The sequence below is a fragment of the Macaca nemestrina genome, chromosome 8, assembly GCF_043159975.1.
Source record: "Macaca nemestrina isolate mMacNem1 chromosome 8, mMacNem.hap1, whole genome shotgun sequence".
In the NCBI taxonomy this organism is placed as follows: domain Eukaryota; kingdom Metazoa; phylum Chordata; class Mammalia; order Primates; family Cercopithecidae; genus Macaca; species Macaca nemestrina.
The window spans coordinates 97,296,268-97,319,714 of NC_092132.1; the positions used below are offsets into that span (position 1 = coordinate 97,296,268).

The 23,447-nt window shown below is 46.6% G+C and overlaps 1 long non-coding RNA gene across 2 annotated transcripts in view; it reads right to left on the reverse strand.

Moving 5' to 3' along the window:
* Nucleotides 1-12,443: 12,443 nt before the first annotated feature.
* LOC105495688 (uncharacterized) overlaps nt 12,444-23,447 on the reverse strand; it is a 58,510-nt gene continuing 47,506 nt past the window's right edge. The window contains exons 1-3 of one of the 2 annotated variants that reach the window (XR_011607052.1): nt 21,528-22,008; nt 17,382-17,649; nt 12,444-15,298 (exon numbers count right to left, since the gene is read on the reverse strand). This is a non-coding gene — a long non-coding RNA (uncharacterized lncRNA). Of the gene's footprint in view, nt 15,299-17,381; nt 17,650-21,527; nt 22,009-23,447 lie in introns of those variants that run through there. The other variant, XR_011607053.1, reaches the window with a different exon arrangement.

The following is a 23,447-nucleotide window of genomic DNA, read 5'->3' on the forward strand; positions in this document are numbered from 1 at the left end:
ATTTTGAGGCTAAATGTCTGGAGACTTTATTAAAATGTCCCTTTGTCTTTGTGGGCCAAACTGGCACCTCAGGATCACAGAAGGGGCTTTTGTTTCCTCCATGACATCAAGAAGCTCTGGATGCAAAGGGCAGTCTTCAGAGAATCCTGGAAGCAGAGTTGTTCCTGCTTCAGGGAGGATGTGCCCTTGCCACCTGCAGGGTTAGAGAGCTTTGGGCTGTGCCCTTATTGGCCTTGTTTGGTTTTGGCGGCGGGGGGATTGGTTTCTGGGTTGGGTTTTTTTTTTGTTTGTTTGTTTTTTTTTGAGACAGAGTTTCACTCTTGTTGCCCAGGCTGGAGGGCAATAGCGTGATCTCGGCTCACTGCAACCTCTGCCTCCTGAGTTCAAGTGATTTTCCTGTCTCAGCCTCCTCAGTAGCTGGGATTACAGGCACCCACCACTATGCCTGGCTAATTTTTGGTATTTTTAGTAGAGACGGGGTTTCACCATGTTGGCCAGGCTGGTCTCGAACTCCTGACCCCCGGTGATCAGCCCGCCTCAGCCTCCCAAAGTATTAGCCTTGTTTAAATATATATACATGAGGCATAACTAATTTACACGCTACTGCTCTGACAGGTCTCTCCATAGTTTACCCAGAGCACAAATCTCAAAGCTGCATGAGAGTATTACACATTGGCAGCTTTGATGCCACAACATGTGCTGATGCTTCACACTGAGAAGGGCGGATCAAACAAGAAACATGCCAAGGACATCAATTAAAGTGTTGGTAGGGGCTTTCCACAAAAATAATTCAGAAAGATGATGAAGGACCCAAAACATACTATCAAAAGGATTTACAGAAACCAGGTGCGAATGTGCTTGCTGAGTCCCAGAATTTCTGATTCCTGGGACGTAGGGTCCCATGAACATTAAGGGGTCATTTTAGCACAAGTGAAAGGAGCAGCAGGTGAGAACACATGACCCAAGGTCCCGGCCTTATGCGACTAACTGTCCCTCCCGGCTCCCCACATCTGAGTGGGGTCAGGCCCGTATTAATGGAACTGCACAGTACCCGCCCTCCAGGAGCTCAGCAGGAAGGGCCCGCGCCAATCCTACAAATATTTGGGGCACCTTCTAGTCACCAGGAGCTGCACCAATAGCGGTGGGGGGTGCCAAGCAAGACGCACAGGGGACCCGGATCACACACAGGATCCTTCAGCCAGGTAGAAGGAAGCATCGGAAAGTTCCAGAAAGGCTTCAGGGAGGTATAGCCTGAGTGGAATTTTAAAGGACGATTAGAAAATGGAGCTGAGTGCGGTGGCTCACACCTGTAATCCTAGCACTTTGGGAAGCTGAGGTGGGCAGATCACCTGAGGTCAGGAGTTCCAGACCAGCCTGGCCAACATGGTGAAATCCCCTCTCTACTAAAAATACAAAAAAATTAGCCAGATGTGGTGGTGCGCTCCTGTAGTCCCAGCTACTTGGGAGTCCGAGGCAGGAGAATCATTTGAACCCGGGAGGCAGAGGTTACAGTGAGCCGAGCTCACGCCACTGCACTCCAGCCTGGGCGACACAGCAAGATTCTGTCTCAAAGAAAAAAAGAAAAAGAAAAAGAAAGAAAAGAAAAGAAAAAGGAAGAAAGAAAACAGCCCAGTGGTTGGGTGGGGGAGATGGAAACGTCACTAGATGGAATATTTCTCCTGAGGCAGAGGAAACAGCACCTAGACGCCTCCACGGCCCACCCCAGTCCTGTGGCCTTGGTGAGAGACCCTGTTCATTTTCTGCCCACTGTCCCGCTGGCCCTCCTCTCCTTACCCTTCAACTGCCCTCCCTTTCCCACCCTCCATTCACCCACCCTCCTGCGGGCCCTCCCCTCTGCTCCTCACCCTGCAGCCTCCCTCCCGTGGACCCTCACCTCCCCAGGCTCTCCACAGTTTTGCAAGACACTCCCTGCACCCACGGTCTCACCCCACTCCACGCACAGTGGTGCTGCTTCCTTGATTGAACCCCAACAAATTGTGGCCAATCCCTCACCTCCCACTTTCTCCTCATTGCACTCCAGTAAGAACTCTGTCTCCATCTCTCCATGAAAAAGCTTTTTCAGGTCACCCATAGCCTCAAAATTCCTAACACAGTGGCCCATCATTTGCTTTCTGGGCACTTGCTCTCTCAGCAGCATTTGAAACCAATGACTGCTCCCTTCCTGGGCGACTGGGTTTTCCTCACGCAGCTGGCTGCTTCTCTTGCTTCTCTTGCGTGTATTTGCTGGCCCCTCTTCCTCTTCCTGGCCTTCAGGTTCTTGTGTCCCAGGGTTTGGTTGTTCTTTGTTCATTTTTTTGAGACAGGGTCTGGCTCTGCCACCCAGGCTGGAGTGCGGTGGTGTGTGCAATGGCCCCATCACAGCCTGCTGCAGCCTCGACCTCCTGGGCTCCAGCGATCCTCCCTCCTCAGCCTCCTCAATTGCTGGGACCACAGGCACACAGCACTGGGCCCGGCTAATGTTTGTTTTTGTTTTTCGTTTTTGTTTTTTTGTTTGTTTGTTTAGAGACAGGGTGTATTAGGCTGCTCTTGCATGGCTATAAAGACATACCTGAGACTGGGTACTTCAAAAAATAAACCGACTCAGGGTTCTGCAGGCTGTACAGGAGGCATAGCAGGGGTATCTGCTTCTGGGGAGGCCTCGAGAAGCTTCCAATCCCGGCTGAAGGCGAAGGGGGAGCAGGCTCCCACATGGCCAGAGCAAGAGCAAGCGGGGGAGGTATCACACTCTACGACAATCAGATCTGGGCAAACTCCCTCACCATCTGAAGCACAGGACCGAGCTCCGAGGGATTCTACTCCCCCCTCCACCAGCCCCAACTCCATGACCAGAACACCTCCCACCAGGCCTCACCTCCAACACTGGGGGTTACAATTCCACAGGAGATTCAGCAGCCTCGCGCTGAGCTACATGTTCAAACCTCCAGAGGCTTCCAGTGGCCCATCTCCGCTTCCAGCACATTCGCCCTCCCACACATGCCGCCTCGCTGTACACAGCAAGCCCGCGAGAAAGGCCGGCGGGCCTGAGAAGGGCTTTTCCTCGAGAGACGGCCCAGGCAGAGCAGTGCCCCTTTTATCCCCAACGTGGCCGTGCGAGAATTTGACCGGGGGGGCCCTGGAGTTCACCTAGCTTCTGGTCCCATAACCAAGCAATAGCCGAAGAGTAAATCTAAGCCAGAGACGGATATTCCTGGGGCCTTGGCGACATGGTGGTGTCTCAAATGCTCACCCATTTCTAGAATGTCGGCAATAAATCACCAGTTTCCCTACAGTTTAAGTCGACCTGAGTTGGGGTTTATTTTACCTGTATCCAAAAGCATCATGAGGTTGCGCTTCCTTCTCCCACGCCGCAGCCTTGGCCTCCTTTCCATATGCAGCGCGCACCAAGCATACTCCTGCCGCAGGCCCTTCTCACTGCTTGTTCCTGCGTGGAGTGCGCTGCCCAGAATCTTCGCCGAAACTGGCCTTAGGTCAAGCATCACCAGGTCACAGGGATCTCCCTGACCTCTTAGCCAGAGGACCACCCTCCCACACCGCTTTTATGCCACACTTTCTGTGTTATTGCCGCCTTTACCCCACAGCATCTGTCATTACATTACAAGGCCCTATTTATCTGCACGCTTTTTTTTTTTAAAATGTGATCTCACTCTGTTGCCCAGGATGGAGTGCAGTGGCATGATCTGCGCTCACTGCAACCTCCGCCTCCTGGGTTCAAGCGATTCTCCCGCTTCAGCCTCCCAAGTAGCTGGGTTTACAGGCCAGAGCCACCACACCCGGCTTCTTTTTGTATTTTCAGTAGAGACGGGGTTTCACCATGTTGGCCAGGCTGGTCTCAAAGTCCTGACCTCAGGTGATCCGCCCGCCTCGGCTTCCTAAAGTGCTGAGATTATAGGCATGAGCCCCTGCGCCTGGCCTGCACATTTATTTTCTGCCTCCGCTGCTAGAATGTATGCCCCCACCAGGGCAGGGACAAGGGGCACATGCAGATTACAACTTGGTACTTAGTAAGTGTTCAATAAATATCATTTAAATAAAATGTGGCAAGAGAACACAACACATTCGAAGGACTGCAAGTATTTCTGTGTGCAAAGCTAGCAGAGAAGGCAGGAGGAAATGAGAGGTAAATGCCAGATCCTTAAGAACCTTACATTATATCCTAAGATGAATGGACAGCCACAGATGAACTGTGAGAAGGAGCACTATACACTGCAGCACGGCAGACTGGAAGGGAGAGAACCTTCAGAAAACTGTTTCGCTTGTCTAGGCAAAGAAATGTGACTCAAACCAAGACAGTGGCTTTGGGATGGAGAATACAGAATGGATTGGATTCGTGAGGCATTAGTAAAGGATTGGCGGCTTGGCCTCCCACTGAGGGCGGCAAGCTAATGAAAGGGAATCATCAAGGACAATATCCAGGCTTCTATATGGACAGGGTGGTGCCAGTCATGGAGACAGGGCCTGGCGGGGTGGCTGATTCACATTTGGAGGAAATTAGTCTAATTCTGAACATGTTGAATTTGAGACACTCAGGACATTCCCAGGTAGAGATGCACAGTTACCATCGAAGACACAGGTCTGGAGCATAGAGGAAGAGTCTGTCCTAGAAACAGGGCCTGGAGTTCAACCTTGAGAGTGTGGGGGTCATGCAGGAAGACCACAGAGAACGTAGAAAAGGAAGAGAAGACACTTGGAGACAAACCCTAAAGAGCACTGACATCTGAGAAGCGTGGAGAGAGGAACTGCAAAGAGACTGAGAAAAAGTAGCCCAGATGAAAAAAACACCAGAAGTGCATGATTTTACAGAAGTTAAGAGAATATTGCAAAGAAGAGCGATCAAGTGATATGAGAACTAAAATATGCTCATTTGACTTGGTAGCCAAGAAGTTTTTGGTAATCTGAGCAAAACCATTTTGGGGACAGTGGGAGCAAAAGCCAGATTGTTGTTGGTTGTGGAGTGAAGAGATGAGTGAGTAGGGATGACTCAGGGAGACTGTGTCCTTCTTGGGCGTTCAGCTGCAGCCAGCATTCGGCATACTCCCAGCTCTGTATTTACGTTCCCCTCATTTTTACTGAGGGTGAACATCTTTGCAGTGCTGACTGGTCATTAGCAGGGTTTTTTTTTTTTTTTCTTTTTTTCCCTCTTGGGCTTGACTTTATTGCCTCTTCTATCATTTGTCTTCTTCTTTCATTGACTGGTGTGAACTCTTCAACTATTACAGCTATGACCCTTTTTCTGTTACATGTGTGGCAGATATTTTCTCTAGCTCTTTGGCTTGTGCTTAAACTTGTTGATGGTGTCATTCACTAATCAGAAGTGGTTTGGTTCAAGGAGGGAAAGAGAAGGGAAATTTACATTTACACCAACAATATGCATATGTTGTCTCTTACACATATTTCATTAATACCTACAGCATCTCTATGACATAGGTGTTATTATTTCTAATTTTTAAAGGTAAAAATCTTAGGTATGAAAAGAGGTTACCTGCTCAAGATCACCCAGTGAGTAACTGAAACCCTTCCTGGAATTCACATCTATTGGTACAACTCCAAAATCAAGTTTTCCGCCAAAGCACCTTTTCTAGTTTCATTATCTATTTCTGGGCAGATGTTTGAGGGGAATGATTAAATATAGGTTCCTGTAGATTATACTTTTATATAAAAGTGATAGATCTTTACTAAAAATTTAAAAATTTTTTAAAAAGTGGTTTGGGTTTCTATTTTGTTTTGGTTTTGTTGGTCAAATCTGTCTATCATTTTCTCTATGGTTATTGGATTTTGAGTCTTGCCTAGTAAACCCTTTGTGACCCCAAAATCATGAAAATATCCCCTTATATTTTCTCATAGCACTTTTTTAAGGTTTAGTTTTTCCATTTTCAGAATGTATTTCCTCTAGAATTTTCTTGTGTATTTGGTGAAAGGCAGGACTCTTCTTTCCCTCCACTGGGGAGGCAGCTTCCCAAAGGCATTTACTGGATAGTTCACTCTTTTTCTACTCCTCATTACACACTCTCCCAGGCCCCAACTTCCTTATATCCGAGGATAGGTGATGTGATGTGGTAGCCTTTGGGCCACATCAATTTGAAAATTTTTTGGTCAATAGAAAAGTTGTCAAAAATATATTTCAAAGTCTTACTGAAAGTCCACCAATGGTTTCCAGTCTTTGTCAACTTCCTTGCAGCCTCAAATCTCTGTCTCCCTGCCAGGAAAGGCCACTGCTGGAGGCAGTTGCATTGCGTCTGAGGCTGCACCCTCCACACGGGAGAGGCTGGGTGACGGCTGGCGTGTCACCAGGAAAGCCCCCATGAAACAACTGCATCCCCATTGATTTTCCTGCACGGCAGCTTCTCTGCAAAAAACCTTTGTTCTTTCACTGACATTTGCAAGTTGTTAGGGTTTAAAGTAAGAAAGGGAATATTTCAAGGGGAAAAGATTTTCTTCCCAAGAATAATCAAGAAAGTTGGGAGAGATCAGTGAAACAGATTCCAGAGGTGACATGGTTTTCATGACTTTTTCAAAATGAAAGAAAACACTTTATTACCACAAACTGATTTATTTGAGTGGATCAAACCCAGCGTGCTGCTGCTCACTTCTGTTGTGCAATTGTCCTTTAATGCATGACTGCCACCTGGCAGAGCTTCCTTCTCACAGTGAACAAGAGCACATGGGTCTTCACTGACTATGCAAATAACTTTGTTTCAAACCTCATGGAAATAGTTGATACAGTTATACTTCTGTTTATTTTTTATTGTATTTTTTTAGTTCCTCAAATGTGTGGTCCATGCTATCCAAGGTCTCTGGGTGTGTATAAGCAAATTTAATTATACCATCTTTTTTTATTTTTTGAGACAGGGTCTCACTCTGTTGTTCACGCTGGAGTGCAGTGGCTCGATCTCGTCTCTCTGCAGCCTGGACCTCCTGGGCTCAGGTGATTCTCCCACCTCAGCTTCCCAAGTAGCTGCTGGGACTACAGGTGTACGCCACCACACCTGGCTAATTTCTTTTTTTTTTTTTTTTGGAAAAGATAGGGTTTTGCCTTGTTGCCCAGGATGGTCTCAAACTCCTGGGCTCAAGCAATCTGCCCACCTCAGCCTCCCAAAGTGCTGGGATTACAGGTGTGAGCCCCTGTGCCCAGCCTAATTATATCATCTTTTAAAAACTTCTACCACAGGCTGGGTGCAGTGGCTCACGCCTGTAATCTCAGCACTTTGGGAGGCTGAGGCAGATGGATAATGAGGTCAGGAGTTCAAGACCAGCCTGGCCAACCCCATCTCGATTAAAAATACAAAAATTAGGCAGGTGCGGTGGTGCGTGCCTATAGTCCCAGGTACTTGGGAGGCTGAGGCAGGAGAATCGCTTGAACCCGGGAGGTGGAGGTTGCAGCAAGCCAAGATTGCACCACTGCACTCCAGCCTGAGCAACAGAGCAAGACTCCGTCTCAAAAAATAAAAAAATTCTAACACCAATCAGGCAATACACAATAATTTGAATAAATGGTTCAAAATGAGCACCTGCACTGCAGACCTTTGAGAGAGCACAGATTGCTAAACGGGCACATGCAAGAATAGCATAAACCCATATTGAACCAAAAAAAATTGGAAATGCTAAGTTCCAGATTCTAACATACCCACCCACTGTCTGCAGAACATGCACTTTTGAATTATTTTGTAGTATCGATGTGGGGCTCTCATTCTCCATTGTGACCATGTGACACAGTCAGCTGAAATTAGAATTTGGCTCTTCCCATGTGCAGGTGACTTGGCCCAACTTTCCATGAATAAAGGCACTTTCTCTATTCCACTGAGTCAAGTAGCTCAGAGCTTGATTGACACCAGAGCTCATGGGGTGTCAGTCCAACTTAAAGACTCAGGAAAAGTTACCGCCATGCTGTGGCGTGGCGTGGCAACCCGACATGGCTGGGATACTGAGGGTCGCGAATACACTCCAGGTGCCTGCTTCACAGCAGAGATACCCCAATCTAAATGAATGACAGCCACCATCTCCTTCAGGCTGCTGCCCTCCAAACGAATAGCCTCCACCTTCCTGGATTTGCCCTACATTGGTTTGCGTAGATTTTCCAGTCAGCAGATCAGGCAGGCACATATGATGAAATGGCAAACCTTCTCAGCTTACTGAAGCAGCAGCAGTGCATGGAATCCTCATGCTTTGAATCTCTCTCACTTCTGCCGCCGCAGCTCTTTCTTGAGCTCCCTGCTGTTAGAGGCTCCTGTGATAACAGTAGCCCCGCCCAGGTAACCCAGGCCGATCTCCTTACCACCTGTGCCACATAACGTGAGATAAGCAAGGGAAAGTATTTCCTCCTGCTGAAGGGTTGCCCAGGGCAGAGTGGGGCATCTTTGAGGGAAATTTTGGAAATTCTGCTTACCACAGCTATGAACACAGCTGCATGCCTCCTTGTAGGTGGCCTGTAGTATGTCATGAAGTTCCCAAATTGGCAGTTTTCTTTCCTATAATTTTGGGATAACAACCCTTTTTCAGGATTCAGCACATCATGAGAATGATTGCAAATTCAGGTCAAACATGTGTTTGCAAATATGTGATTGCTGCAGCACATATCCTCAGCAGGTAGAACATGCTGTGTTGACCCTAATTCCCTCAGACAATGCTCTCTAGCGCCTGCCCTGCCCACTGAAAGGGACCGCGCTCTGAAGGTCCCTCCAGGAGCGGCAACTGAGCAATGGGCTCATTCTCACTTGTTTCATCTGCCCTGCGACAATGCCCAGGGTACCAGTCAGGACTCAGGGAGTAATTGAGGGGTTTAGTGAAGTGGTGAAGTTAAGGGAGATGACAGGTTTGACCTGATGAAGCGACAGCAAAAGGCTGTTACCTCCGTGTCCGAGGGGCAAGGAGGGGTGCTTACCAGCTCACTGGGACCTCAGGTAGACGAACACAGCCATCCCTAACCCTCTGCCTGGTAGGGGAAAGCCAGGGGATAAACACCTTGGGCGCCCTCTCCTCCCCTCTCCACTGTCCCACCGGGGCCTCCCATTGGCTGAACCCAACCAGTACCCAGAAGGAAAGGGAGCCTGGCAGATGCAGGCAACAGAGACCAGCCTTCTATCACATGGAGCAGGATGAGGAAGGTGGAAATACAGTGACCTGGGTATTAAGGAGAAAGGGGGAATTGGTCATGACCAACAACCCATGATCCCCACAGCTTTCTATAGCAGTCACGCTCTCCAGGGCCAAGTGCAGCACTGCTCCATGTCATCTTCCTCCAGAACGTGGTCAACAGAGCATCTCCATCCAAAGCACATCCCATCTTATGGCCAAGAATAAAGAGGCCATCCCCATACCAGCTGCAAAAGCATCTGCCTGGAAAAGGCTTACATTCACTCTGTGCTCACTTCATTGGCTTGGGGTATATCACATAGCTACTCTGGAGTTTTCAAATGTGATGATGCATAACTTCCCACTGTGAGAGTTATCATAATGAGGAAAACCAGAAAAATCTGACAAACAGGCATGCAACATTAACTAAAAGGGAAGAGTGGGCATCATCTTAAAAGCCAGCACCTGTGCATCTCACCATTCCTGCTTCCAGTCTCTCCTGACTCTTCTTCCATCTTGTCTACATTATTAGACTGGGCTCACCTAAGAAAAGACATAAAAATGCATACAAGCCCGGGCATGGTGGCTCACACCTATAATCTCAGCACTTTGGGAGGCCAAGGCAGGTGGATCACCTGAGGTTGGGAATTCAAGACCAGCCTGACCAACATGGAGAAACACCTTCTCTACTAAAAATACAAAATTACCCGGGCATGGTGGAGTATGCCTGCAATCCCAGCTACTCAGGAGGCTGAGGCAGAAGAATCGCTTGAACCCGGGAGGCAGAAGTTGAGGTGAGCCAAGATCGCACCATTGCAATCCAGCCTGGGCAACAAGAGCGAAACTCTGTAAAAAAAAAAAAAAAACCTCATACAAATCCGAAAGGGAGAAATAAAACTGTCCTCATTTGTAGATGTCATGATGGCCAACAGAGAAAATCCAATGGAACTTATTTTTTTAATCCTAGAACTAATAAAGTGAGTAAAACAAAGTTGCAGCTGGAAACTGAAATTTAACACACAACACCATTTACAGTCACTCAAAAAAATTAAATGCTTAGGGGGAAAAAATCTAACAAAACATGTATAAAACTTGTACGTGGAAAGCTGCAAAACACTGATTAAAGAAATCAAAGATTTAAATATATAGACACATCGTGATCATAGATAAGAGACTCAACATCATAAAGATACCAATTCTTCCCACAGTGACATACAGATTCAACCCAAATCCCGTCAAAATCTCAGCCAGATTTTTTGTAGATATAGACAAGGTTATTCGAAAATTCATATAGAAAGGAAAGGAACTAGAATAGCTAAAATTAATTAATCAATTAATTCTGAAAAAGAAGAATAATGTGGAAGGAATCCCTCCATGAAATTTTAGGACTTACTATCTCCACTAACCAAGTCCACGTGGTAATGGTAGAGTGACAGGCATGAAGATCAGTGGAACAGAAAAGGATCTAGAATAGATTCACAGAAGTGCAGCCAGCCGGGCGAGGTGGCTCACGCCTGTAATCCCAGCACTTTGGGAGGCCAAGGCATGTGGATCACAAGGTCAAGAGATCGAGAACATCCTGGCCAACATGGTGAAACCCTGTCTCTACTAAAAATACAAAAATTAGCTGGATGTGGTGGCGTGAACCTATAATCCCTGCTACTCAGGAGGCTGAGGCACAAGAATCACTTGAACCCGGTAAGTGGAGGTCACAGAGAGCTGAGATCATGCCACTGCACTCCAGCCTGGTGACAGAGCAAGACTCCTCTCAAACAACTCCGTCTCAAACAAACAAGCAAAAAAATGTACAGCCAGGGGCTGGAGGAGCTCCGGCCTGGCTCTGTAGCATGCCTCTGTGGTTCCAGCTACTCAGGAGGCTAAGGTAGGAGAATCACTTGAGCCCACGAGGTTGAGGCTGTACTGAGCCATGTTCATGCCACTGCACTCCATCCTTGGTGACAAAGTGAGATTGTCTCAAAAAAAAAAAAAAAGAAAGAAAAGGAAAAGAACACAATGAGAATCACCACACACATATTACAATAGCTAAAATTAGAAATAGTGACAATACCAAACATTGGTGAGGATATATAAAAACTGGATCTCTCATACATTGCTAGTGGAAATGTAAAAGGGTAAAGTCACTCAGAAAAACAGCTGGCAGTTTCTTCACAAATGAAAGATACATCTGGCTGGGCACGGCAGCTCACGCCTATAATCCCAGCACTTTGGAAGGCTGAGGCAGGCGGATCACCTGAGGTCGGGAGTTTGAGACCAGCCTGGCCAACATGGTAAAACCTCGTCTCTACTAAAAATGCAAAATTAGCCAGGCATGGTGGCATGTGCCTGTAATCCCAGCTACTCAGGAGGCTGAGGCAGGAGAATTGCTTAAACCCGGGCGGCAGAGGTTGCAGTGAGCAGAGATCGCGCCATTGCACTCCAACCTGGGTGACAAGAGTGAAATTCTGTCCAAAAAAAAAAAAAAGGAAGAAAGATATACCTATCATACCACGAATCCTGAGCATTTCTATCAGAGAAATGGAGATGTATACCCACGCAAAAGATTCTACACAATTGTTCGTGGCAGCCTTATTTGTGATAGCCAAAAACTGGAAACAACTCAAATGTCCTACAGCAGGTGAATGTTTAGACAAACTGTGATGCACTTGTACCATGGCCCCTACTCAGCAGAAAAAAGAACTAATGCTTGATACATGCAACAATTTGGGTGTGTCTCAAGGGCATTCGGCTGAGGGGAAAATGCCAATATCAAAAGTCACATGCTGTATGATTCCATTATATAAAGTCCTTGAAATGACAAAATTACAGAAATGGAAAAAAGACGAGCGTCCAGGTGAGTGATGATGCAGGGCTGGGGTGGGAGGAGAACCGCGAAGGGGTGGTACAGGGGGATTGTCGTTGGGCTGGATGAGCTCCGGCCTGGCTGTGGTGCTGCTTATCCTAACCTGCCCACATGATAAACAGAACTGCACATACCTTGAACCAGTGTCAGGTCCTGGCTTTGATTCTGCACTATTTTACAAAGGATGTACCCACTGGGGGAAACTGGGGGAAACACTGAATCTACCCATACATTTTCACAGCTTCCTGTGAACCTATAATTATTTCAAATAGAAACTTTTTAAAATCTGAGCAGAATCCAGAAAATGTGAAGAATGCATATACTCTAGGACTCAGCAAAAATATCCCAGTAACAAACAGTTTGAAAATGTATTCTTTAAAAGACACACACACAAAAAAATACAAAACAACTAATACTAAACTAAATATAACAAAAGATAAATAAGATTTTTATGAGGAAAATTATAAAACTTTATTAAAATGTCTTTCTAAAGAATTTAAACAGAGAAATAAGCAATCATGTTTGTGGATTAAAATACTAAATATAATACAGTATTAGTTCTTCCCCAGTGGATCTATAGATTCAATGCGATTTCATTTGAAACCCAACAAGCTTTTTTGTGAAACTTGATAAACTGATTGAAAAATGCGTAGGAGGAGTAAAAAGCAGAGAATAGCCAAGATATTCCTAAAATAAGACTAAGGTGTAAGGAATTGACTCACAGATATCAAAAATCATTGTGAAACTACAGAAAGTAGGACAATGTGGTGCTTATTTAGAAACAGACAAGCTGACAAAGAGAACAGAATGGAGGCTAGATCTAGACCAACGCACGAATGGAAGTTTTCTGTATGCCCAAGCTGGTATTGCAAATTAGCAGAGAAAAGATGATTATTCAATAAATGGTGGTGGGACATTGATTGCACATATGGGTATTAGATTATTGGCACACGCCATGTACAAAAATCAATTCTAGTATATTGAAGACAAAGGAGAAAGGCAAAAAACACAAAATTTAAAAGGCAAAATATGAACACATCAAGACAGTGAGGAATTTCTTAAAATACCACAGCAAAAATATAAAGGAAAAGATTGATGATTTCTACTGAGCTAAAATGTTTAAATTCTATTCTAAAAAGACCTTATAAAGGGAATGAAAAAACAATTATCTGGGAGAAAATTTTGTCACACTTGTAACTGACAAAGGATTATTGTCTATAACATATATATAAAGAACTGTATTAGTAAACAACTCTGAGATAAAATGAGGAAAGGCTTGAAAACACTTCACAGAGAGAAATAAAAAACGGTTGTAAGTACATGAAAACACACAAGCTCATTAACAGCCACAACAAAAAACCATTTCATACCCAGCAGACTGGCAAAGATTTTAACGTTGACAATACCAATGCTTGGGAAGGATCTGGAACTCTGTGCACACGCCCAGTAGAAAGTAATTGTTACAACCCATTTGGAAATCAACTGAGCAGTCTAGAAAATGTGAAGAAAGCATGTGCTCTATGAGCCCACAACTCAACCCCTGGGGAAATAAGGGCCTTGGAGACCTGCTGTGTCTGTGCAGGAAGAGATGGAAGACAGTGGGCACAGTGGCTCTTTCTGTAGTAGCAGAAAGCCAGGCGCCAATCCAATGTCCGTAACAAAAGGATGGTATACTCCTTCAACTGAAATCCAGAAGGCAAGGAAAGTAGATAAATCACAGTTACACAAAAAACATGGATAAATCTCAGAGACACACAGAACTGAATGAAACTAGAAATCACAGAATAATATATAAAGTATGATTCTGTTTATTTTAAACTCAAAAAAAAGAAAAACCAAACTAGCTATTGTTTAAAACAACAAACGTGTGGAAAAACTGTGAAGAAAATCAAGGGAAGGATAAACACAAAATTTAGGATATAGTACTTGCAGAGGACAGAAGAAAGGGACGGCTCCGGAAGGACCCAGAGACCTCAAACGGGATGGTGGCCATTTACTTAAACTGGAAACTGAGTTTACGGGCATTATACACATAGTTAAGTGCATGTTATGCATATTTTCAAAATTACAAAAATAAAGGAAACCGAGAGGCTCCGTGGGAACCACTTGATTCTCACTGAACCTGATGGAGGGGGAAAAGGGTGCCACCTCCCTGCCATGCCCAAGGCCCGCGCTCAAGTAGCTGCTTCCGACCCCCGGGCACTCTCACCCGGTGGACCAGACACACACTATCATTTCCTAAGTGTTGGAGCATGGGAGTAAAGGAGCATGGCCAGGCCGCTCATCACTAGGAGAGGCGGGCAGGGAAGGAGCAATAGGGAGAAGCGGGACGACCCCTGGCCGCCACCCTCCACGGTGTTCCGCATTCTGCCCTTGGCCTCGGCCCAGCGTGCTTTCCACTGCAAGCCAGCCAGGTCCTACTGTGTGTTGGGGGGAAGGGGAAGGGGAGGCTATTTTGAATCTCCACTCCACGGCCTCTCCCTCTCCTCCCAAATGCTCCTCCTTCAGACCACATCCTGACGCAGCTGCAGACGCCCTCATATTCAGCATCCACCGTAAGCTTTTTCAATTGCTCCCAGTGAAAGGTTTCAGGGATGTCAAGGAGGAGGAGGAAAGGGGGTGCTATCGGGAAGGGCTGGCAATGACAAGGCCAGGGATGGTGAAGACACCCTGCAATTAGTTCCTGACCTCCATCTCACCTCAAGCCCAAGTCCTGCCATTTCAACTCAGGGGACTTGTTTCTGGCCACTGCTGGGGCCGCCTCCTCCACTTTGGGCGCTCAGCTGTCCCGTGACCTGCCAGTCCCCTCACCAAACTGGGATCACTGCGCGGAGGTCACCTGGAATCACCCGTACCTGTGGGTCCTAGACACCCTGTGACTCATTAATGTCCCTGGTGCCAGGAAGCTACAGCAGGAAAATTCCTCTGTTATCTCAGAGAAGCCCACCTGAAGAGACAGTCCTCACTAGATCTACGCTTATCACCTCTGTGTGAGCACAAGAATTATGGTGTCTTATCAAGCAACATTTTCCGGCCTAATTAAGGGAAACGGTCCATTTGCCCTCTTGGAAAAATAACCACTGGGCGCCTGTCTGGTGTCGTGGAAAATCACAGCATAGGCGCTTCTAAAGCACAGGCTATAAAACATTCTTCACGTCTTGTTCAAATCTTCCAAACTCCCCGGTTGAAGCTCTCAGCTTGACAGAGTTCAGCGAACTCCTCCGCCTTGAGCTCTCTGTGCCTTTGGGGCCTGGGCCGCTGCTGCTCCCTTGCAAATATAGCTGGGTCTCCAAGGAGCCTAATCAGACTCCAGATGCCCACAGGCGCTTCCTCTTTCTTCTCTACCTCTCCCTGAAAAGAAAAAAACAATCATGCTAGCAAAAGGGGAATGGAACAAGGCAAATCCAGTTTACTCGAATGCATCAGAGAGGTTTAGTGCTTTTCTCCTAAAAAATATTCACCCATAGGCAGGGCAGGGTGGCTCATGCCTGTAATCCCAGCACTTTGGGAGGCCAAGATGGGTGAATCACAAGGTCAAGTGATCGAGACCATCTTGGTCAACATGGTGAAACCCCGTCTCTACTAAAAATACAAAAATTAGCTGGGTGTAGTGGCATGCACCTGTAGTACCAGTTACTCGGAAGACTGAGGCAGGAGAATCGCTTGAACCCAGAAGGTGGAGGTTGCAGTGAGCCGAGATCACGTCCTTGTACTCCAGCCTGGCGACAGAGCAAGACTCCATCTCAAATATATGTATGTGTATATATATGTATATATTGGGAGGCTAAGGTGGGTGGATCACCTGAGGTCAGCAGGTGAAGACCAGCCTGACCAACATGGTGAAATCCCAGCTCTACTAAAAATACAAAAAAATTAGCAGATCGTAGTGGTGAACACCTGTAATCCCAGCTACTCAGGAGGCTGAGGCATGAGAATCGCTTAAACTCGGGAGGTGGAGGCTGCAGTAAGCTGAGATTGTGCCACTGCACTCCAGCCTGGGTGACAGAGTAAGACTCCATCTCCGAAAAAAAAAAGAAAGAAAGAAATGTGTGGATGTGTGGCTGTGTGGCATTTGCGGAAAATGCATCAATTAAGATTATCGCTTCTATAAGAAAGCAAATCTTAGTAACCAGTAATATAAGAGGATCCTTCCAAGAAGGAGCCAGGGAAGTAATGAGATTGAGGTGGAGACAGATAGAAGGGCAGGGAAAAGGTGTGCACCACGCAAGCCACTGAGAGCACTGGAGTTTAATTCCATGGGCAATACAAATAAGCACACTTCGCAACTCCTTCCTTTAAGGAATTTACTTTACAATTGCAATTCTAATACCCAGAAGAAGTGAAAACAGGCACTGAGAGAAAGACTTGTGCACACATGTTTACAGCAGCATTATTCACAACAGCCAAAAGGTGGAAATGGCCCGAATGTTAGTCAACGGATGACTGGATAAACACAATGTGTGGATACATCACTCATGTGGGTGTGCAGGACAGAGCTGGTGATGGGGTCGTGGCCACTAAGGATGGGACCTCACAGCTGGGTCTTGGGCCAGGAGAGCCACTGCAGGCATTCTGGGAGAAATACCAGCACACAAAGACCTCATTGCGAATTACTATTATATCTAAGTACAATAAATAGCTTAAGCAGATGAAGATTAAATTAATACAAGATAGGGCTGGAAAGGTATTTGCAGGAGACAGTGGGAAATAAGCAAGTTTGTAAAATGGTAATAAAAGGTTTTGACATATTTTGGCTTCAGATAAGACATAAATGCCTCTCAGGGGGAAAAAAAAAAAAACATATCCTGGTCAATAATTATGTAATATGATTAACTCTATCCCTCTGGCCTTGCAGCTCACCCAACAGAACAACCCAGGCCCTTCCTCTCCTTAGCTCCTGCAGAGGAACATGGAGTGGTGAACGCCCACCCAGCACCTTCCCACAGACTCAGACCGGAGTGTGTTTCAGACCCTGTCTAGGTTTTCCACAGAGAAGTCATGTGTCCTCTTCCACTATTTCCTCCTAATGGTTGTTAGGGCAAAAAGCGATTATTTCAGATTGCCATACTCATGAAAGCTACTAAACTATAAAAGGGGGCCAGGCACAGTGGCTCACACCCATAATCCTAGCACTTTGGGAGGCCAAGGCCAGTGGATCGTCTGAGGTAAGGAGTTTGAGACCAGCCTGGCCAATGTGGCGAAACCACGTCTCTATTAAAAATACAAAAAAATATTAGCCAGGCGTGGTGGCATGCACCCGTAGTCCCAGCTACTCCAGAGGCTGAGGCAGGATAATCGCTTGAACCCAGGAGGCAGAGGTTGCAGTGAGCCAAGATCATGTCACTGCACTCCTGCCTGGGTGACAGACCAAGACTCCATCTCAAAAAATAATAAATAAATAAATAAACCATACAAGGGGGGATTCTGAACTTACCAGAAACATTTCTTATTTTCCAAAGAATGAGCATCATTCAAATGTATTAAACAAAGAAATGACGAGCCAAGTGGAGGACATAATCAGAACAGAAGTGCATTTCAAAGCCAGCAGAAGTCATATTTCTAGCATGGATGCGGTGGGGCCATGTCAGTGTTCACGAACTCTGGGGACCACATACACCTGGGGCCACGCTCTGTCTTTCTCCCTGCAGACGTCAGCACCTTGCCAAGAGACAGGCACTAGGAGAGAAGGTTGTGCTCTGGACCTGAAACACGGATGAAGGAAGAAAGTAACAAAATGCAGAACGGCCCCAAGCCCCTGGCATGGCTCATGCCACAGGCCTCCCAGCCCAGCACCTGTGCCCCCCACTTCCCACTTTGATTCTAGAATGGACCCTCGACTGTCAGCAGGGTCCGGGCGGAAAGCAGTCAGCCAGCAGCGCAGCTCTTTGCATGCCTAATTCACCCTTAACAATCATGTGCTCTTCCCTAACCAAGGAAATAAGGTTCTGCACCTGCCGGAAACATACAGCTTCCCAAACCCTGCCTATTTTCCTTCATGACTATCTTCAGAAACACATGAATATGCTTCCTCTGCACTTTATTAAGGTTCATATTGAAAGAAATAGCAATGACCTGCCAGAGATGCTAAATGGGTGAGCAGAGGAAAGTCTACCATGCACACGTGTGTGAGTGATAAGTTCTCCACCAGAGAATAGGTTTTGAGGAGAACAGGGGAAAGACACACCCCCAGCTCCATCCAGATGTAACTGTGCTCACATGGAACAGGCCTCCTTTCGCTGAGCACAGCGGCCTTTCTTCCTTTATGAGAACAGGTATTCCCTTCTGTTGATCACTAGGAAATGGGGGGAGAAAAGATACTTGATAAAAGGGCAGGGGTCTCTCTCCCTCCCAACCAATTCCAGATGGAGGCTGAACAGGAGGCAGCATCCTTTCTCTCTGGCCCTGGTCATCTCACAGCTCTACCCCACGCCACCCAACTCAAACCTTGTCCTGTGGATGCCCAGACCAGGTTGTTCTCCATCAGCCCTGGATTCCAGCTAATTTCAGAGAACAAAAGGGACACCTGCACACAGAGGAGGAGGAGTCCCTGGCTACTCGTGGGAGCGGAGACCTCAGTGGGCAAACCTTCCCTTCTGAGGGCCACCTCGGCACAGAGGCCTCAGCCTGAGTCTCCGCCAACCAGCGAGAAGCGGGCAGGGGGCAGGGGATACAGAAGCATAGGTGCCATGCAGGGAAGAGCCAGACTGTGTCTACTGCCAGGGGTGGATGGCACCAGCTCCACACACAAAGAATAAAATGCACACAGAGCTCGTCTGACACAGTGCGTGTGCTCCTCAACTTGGCCCTGGTCAGGCACCAGGGACACTGAAAATGAGCGCAGCACAGCCCTCCTGCTCAGTGTGGCAGCCGGGCCAGCACCGCAGGGGGTGCCTGAGCCCAAAGCCTATCAGTAGGGTGACCATGGCGAACAGCAACCCACTGTGTCTTTCAAAATAGCTACAGCAGTCCCAATGTTTCCAGTGGAAAGAAATGACAAGTGCCGGGCGCGGTGGCTCACACCTGTAATCCCAGCACTTTGGGAGGCCAAGGCAGGCAGATCATGAGGTCAGGAGATTGACACTATCCTGGCTAAAACGGTGAAACCCTGTCTCTACTAAAAATACAAAAAATTAGCTGGACATGGTGTCGGGCGCCTGTAGTCCCCGCTACTCAGGAGGCTGAGGCAGGAGAATGGCATGAACCCGGGAGGTGGAGCTTGCAATAAGCCGAGATGGTGCCACTGCACTCCAGCCTGGGCGACAGAGCAAGACTCCATCTCAAAAAAAAAAAAAAAAGAAATGACAAGCATTTGGGCTGGGCACAGTGGCTCACGCCTGTAATCCCAGCACTTTGGGAGGCTGAGATGGGCATATCATCTGAGGTCAGGAGTTCGAGACTAACCTAGCCAACATGGTGAAACCCCGCCTCTACTGAAAACACAAAAATCGTTGGGGCATGGTGGTGTGTCCCTGTGGTCCCAGCTCTTCAGAAGGCTGAGGCAGGAGAATCGCTTGAACCCAGGAGGCGGAGGTTGTAGTGAGCCAAAATCACACCACTGCACTCCAGCCTGGGCAACAGAGCAAGACTCTGTCTCAAAAAAAAAAGAAAGAAAAAAGAAAAAAATTTAAAAACAACAAAAGCTGTCATGAACATGAACCAAGGTTAAATCCAACAGCTACTCTTTAGTAAAAACAGCATGATAAACTTTATCTATTGACTTCAACAAAGCAGAGAAGCAGTCCCCGATTTCATTTGAGTTAGAACATCTTCTGGACTCTACCTTTTCAGGAAGTACACTGAAGCTTTGTTAAAAAAAAAAAAAAAAAAAAAAAAGATTTGAAATGAGAGAATCCTAATGCTAAAATCAGCCAATTGCTTAAACCAACAAAATAAACTCAATCTACTTCTAAGCACCTGGTTTTGTTACAACTCGTTCGTTAAGAGAACTGAAGGTGCCCAGCACCAGGCAGGGCAGTGAATTCCTCCAGTAACCTTGGACTCAATAGAGCAAAACTGAAAACAACAAATTATTCTCCCCCCTCGAGCTTTCTATATGCATTTATTTAATGTAAATATGCTTGATGAATGCCACAAAACAGGTAAGGCCTGGTGTTCCTGGAATCTGATAGTCACTTCTGGTGACCAGGGAAGCTGGATCTTGGACTCCGAGGGGCCCTGGACCCTAAGCTTGTTCATGGCATCTCTGTCGTGTTGTGTCTCTGGAGCCATTTGGTAAAACGAGCATTTGAATGTCCAGACTCATGCGGCGCCTTTCACCAGGGAGTGTTCAAACCCTTTGCAAATCTAAGCTCGCTCATCTGCAGCACGTGGTGTGTTCAGCTGGGGAGGGCTCAGCCCACTTCTGCCAGAAGGGCAGGGCTGAGTGTGTCTCCAGGAGCCCCCACCTCAGACCAGATGCCCGGACCTCAAATAAATCACCCAAGTAATCTAAGCTGAGTGTCTTGGGGGTTGGCTCCATTATCCAAATAGCAGCTTAAATCTCCCCCTCTCCTTCTCTTGGGGCCACAGTCCATAAATCTGAATGGCTTAAGAGAAGGGGCCTCAGCTCTCCACAATTCCATCCAGCAAAAACTGAACCTCAGGCTTGTGGTTTCACAGCCAAAGCACCCTCAGCTACCACACCAGGCAGCAGAAGCCGGGACAGGCCACCAACCTCTGCCTCACTGCAACCTCTACCTCCCAGGCCACCAAGCCTGCCACCAGCAACGAACCAAAGGGATGAATTTGTCAGACAAGGGAAAATATTTCAAAGGAATATTGACTGCAATGAGAAACAGTTGCCTCAAAATCTAGGTAAACACTCAAGGCATCTTCCAAAGCCCTCTGGTTTGGATTGTACTTGGTCAAGGAGGGGCCCAGATCACAAGAACCCACTTCCTGGGGACTAAAATTTGGCATTTATAGATGCACCAAGACTCCTCTGACATGGCTACTGACTGCTGCACAGTCGAGATCTAGGGCAGACTACTGCAGCTAAACCAGGACTGCCAGGGGTCTGCAGGCACTTCCCGGCAGCGCCTATGGCTGTGGGGGCCAAACCAACAGACAGGAAACTCTCCCAGTACACGCCGGGTCTGGAACGCACTTGCTCTTTGAGAATTCAACTTTTTAATATCTTACTCTTCTAAAACAGCTGTCTCTCTTCTAGACTCCTGGGGTTCACAGTGAACATCCCGTGTGATCATAACGCGTCAGTAGATGGAAAATCAGATTATGGGATGCAGAGATCTTAGAGATGAGAGGCAACAGAATGGAAGGAGTATTTATGGAAGCAAAGATTCTGCTCAAGACAGATGCAGCCAAGCAGACCTTGGGAGCAGAGAGGTCACGGCAGGGGCACATAGCTTCATTTAATGGCAAAAGAGACCACCTTAAGAAAAACATAACCTTTGTATCAGATGACATTTCACTACAGGGAACAAGTAATGTAAAACGTTATCTGCCCATCACAGAAACGTTCTTTCCTCATCTGAGAGCTGAGAGCATTGTTTGTGGTCTCTAAAACGCTTCTGAGCAAGTCACAGGCCCCCCAGTGAATAAATAGGATCTAGGCACCTACTTGGTCGCTGCCGCCTGCCTCTGACATGTGAACGGGACTTTCTGTGAATGGTACTTTCACGCTGAACAGCCTCAGTGATCTCCACCTGAGAATTCAACGCTTAACTTCAGAAGAAGATTCACCTTTATTCCATTCCGCTTATGCTGCAGTCAGGAGAGCCTCCACCCTGGCCCTGAGGGCTCACAGCTGCGGCCAGTTTCCCAAGAACCAGCAAACAGCCAAATCACAGCCTGGACTCACTTTGCAAAGGACTCGCCATGTTCTCTGCTTCTGCTCAGGTTGAGGGGAGTGGGGGAGCTGTTCTACAGAGTCTGTCTCTACTACCCCTTCCTCCAGGTGGAAGAAAGCCCCCCACCCCCATTTGCTGTGAAACACTGATTTGAATACCCCATTTCCTTCTCTAGGCCAGTGCAGGCAAATGGAGCAAACCAAGCTGAATTCCCCGTCCCGGGCAACAGGGTTCTATCCTGCTCTGAAATAGAAAAGTTTCATGTCGTGGGGTCAGGTCTACTGTCATGAAGTAAAGCTATTACTTTCAAGAATAACACATTCTTAAAAACCATTCATCTGATGTAAAAGGTTCTCTGCTCTTCCCCTTCCCACACATACTTAGCCACTGGGAATGGAAACATTTTAGTAAAAGCCTTTGAGAAAATCTGGATGTTTGCAGAGGATGGAGAACTTTAAAATGTCTGAGTTTGTCAGACACAGTAACATATTTCAAAGGAGCACTGACTTCAACAGAAAACAATACCCGTCACCCAGCACATAAAAGAAATCCCTAAAATCAAAAAGGTAGCATTGATTGAGTCCCACTGCATCACACAGTGTTACTATTTTCATGGTAATTTGGAAAATAATGAGTTTGATTTTTGAAAGCACATATAAAGTACTTTAAAAGCATATCATGAATATCAAAAAATGAATCTGTAAATTAATGCAATGTCATACAAGACTTGAAAACATGTTTAAACACATAATTCAAAATTATATCTACTCTATTGATTACAATTGCAATACAACACAACCTCATATTAAAAAACAAATAGGGCCAGGAACAGTAGCTCACACCCGTAATCCCAGCACTTTGAGAGGCCAAGGCAGGCGGATCTTGTGCCCAAGAGACCAGCCTGGGCAATATGGTGAAACCCGGTCTCTACCAAAAAAATACAAAAATTAACCAGGTGCAGTGGTGCACTTCGTAGTCCCAGCTACTTGGGAGGCTGAGGTGGGAAGATGGCTTGAGCCGGAGAGGTCAGTGATCCTCTTAAATTTCTCCCGAGAGAAAACACAGTGAGCTGTGTTTGTGCCACTTCTCTCAGGCATGGGTGACAGAGCGAGACCCTGTCTCAAAAAAAAAGAAGAAAGAAAGAGAGAGAGAGAGAGAGAGAGAAAGGAAGGAAGGAAAGAAGGAAGGAAGGAAAGAAGGAAGGAAGGAAGGAAGGAAGGAAGGAAGGAAGGAAGGAAGGAAGGAAGGAAGGAAGGAAGGAAGGAAAGAAAAAGCTGCAGGTTCCCCATGCAATGAAAGTGACATTCTTGTGTTTAGATATATTTTTGCTAATTATTAAATACAAATGTTACAGGCGATGTGGAGAAGGGGGTGTAGGGATGATTCTCCCCAGGGCACACCCGGGAGAAGAGCCTGTACGGCCCCACCTCCAGGAGAAACTGCTCCAGCAACCAGTTCATCCTGCAGCTACACGACAGTGACACGAACCCTCTCGTAACACACAGCCAAAAGTAAAATCCACATGCTGTACAAATTCATCCCTACCTGACACAGCCAAGAAAAAGCACTTGATTTTAAAATTGAAGAAAAAAAAATCTCTCAAGCCATTAGTATTGTTAGTATTGCCCTAATAAAACCATTCCAACATTAATGAAAGTAATTTGTAGTACACTTACTATCCCACCACCTTA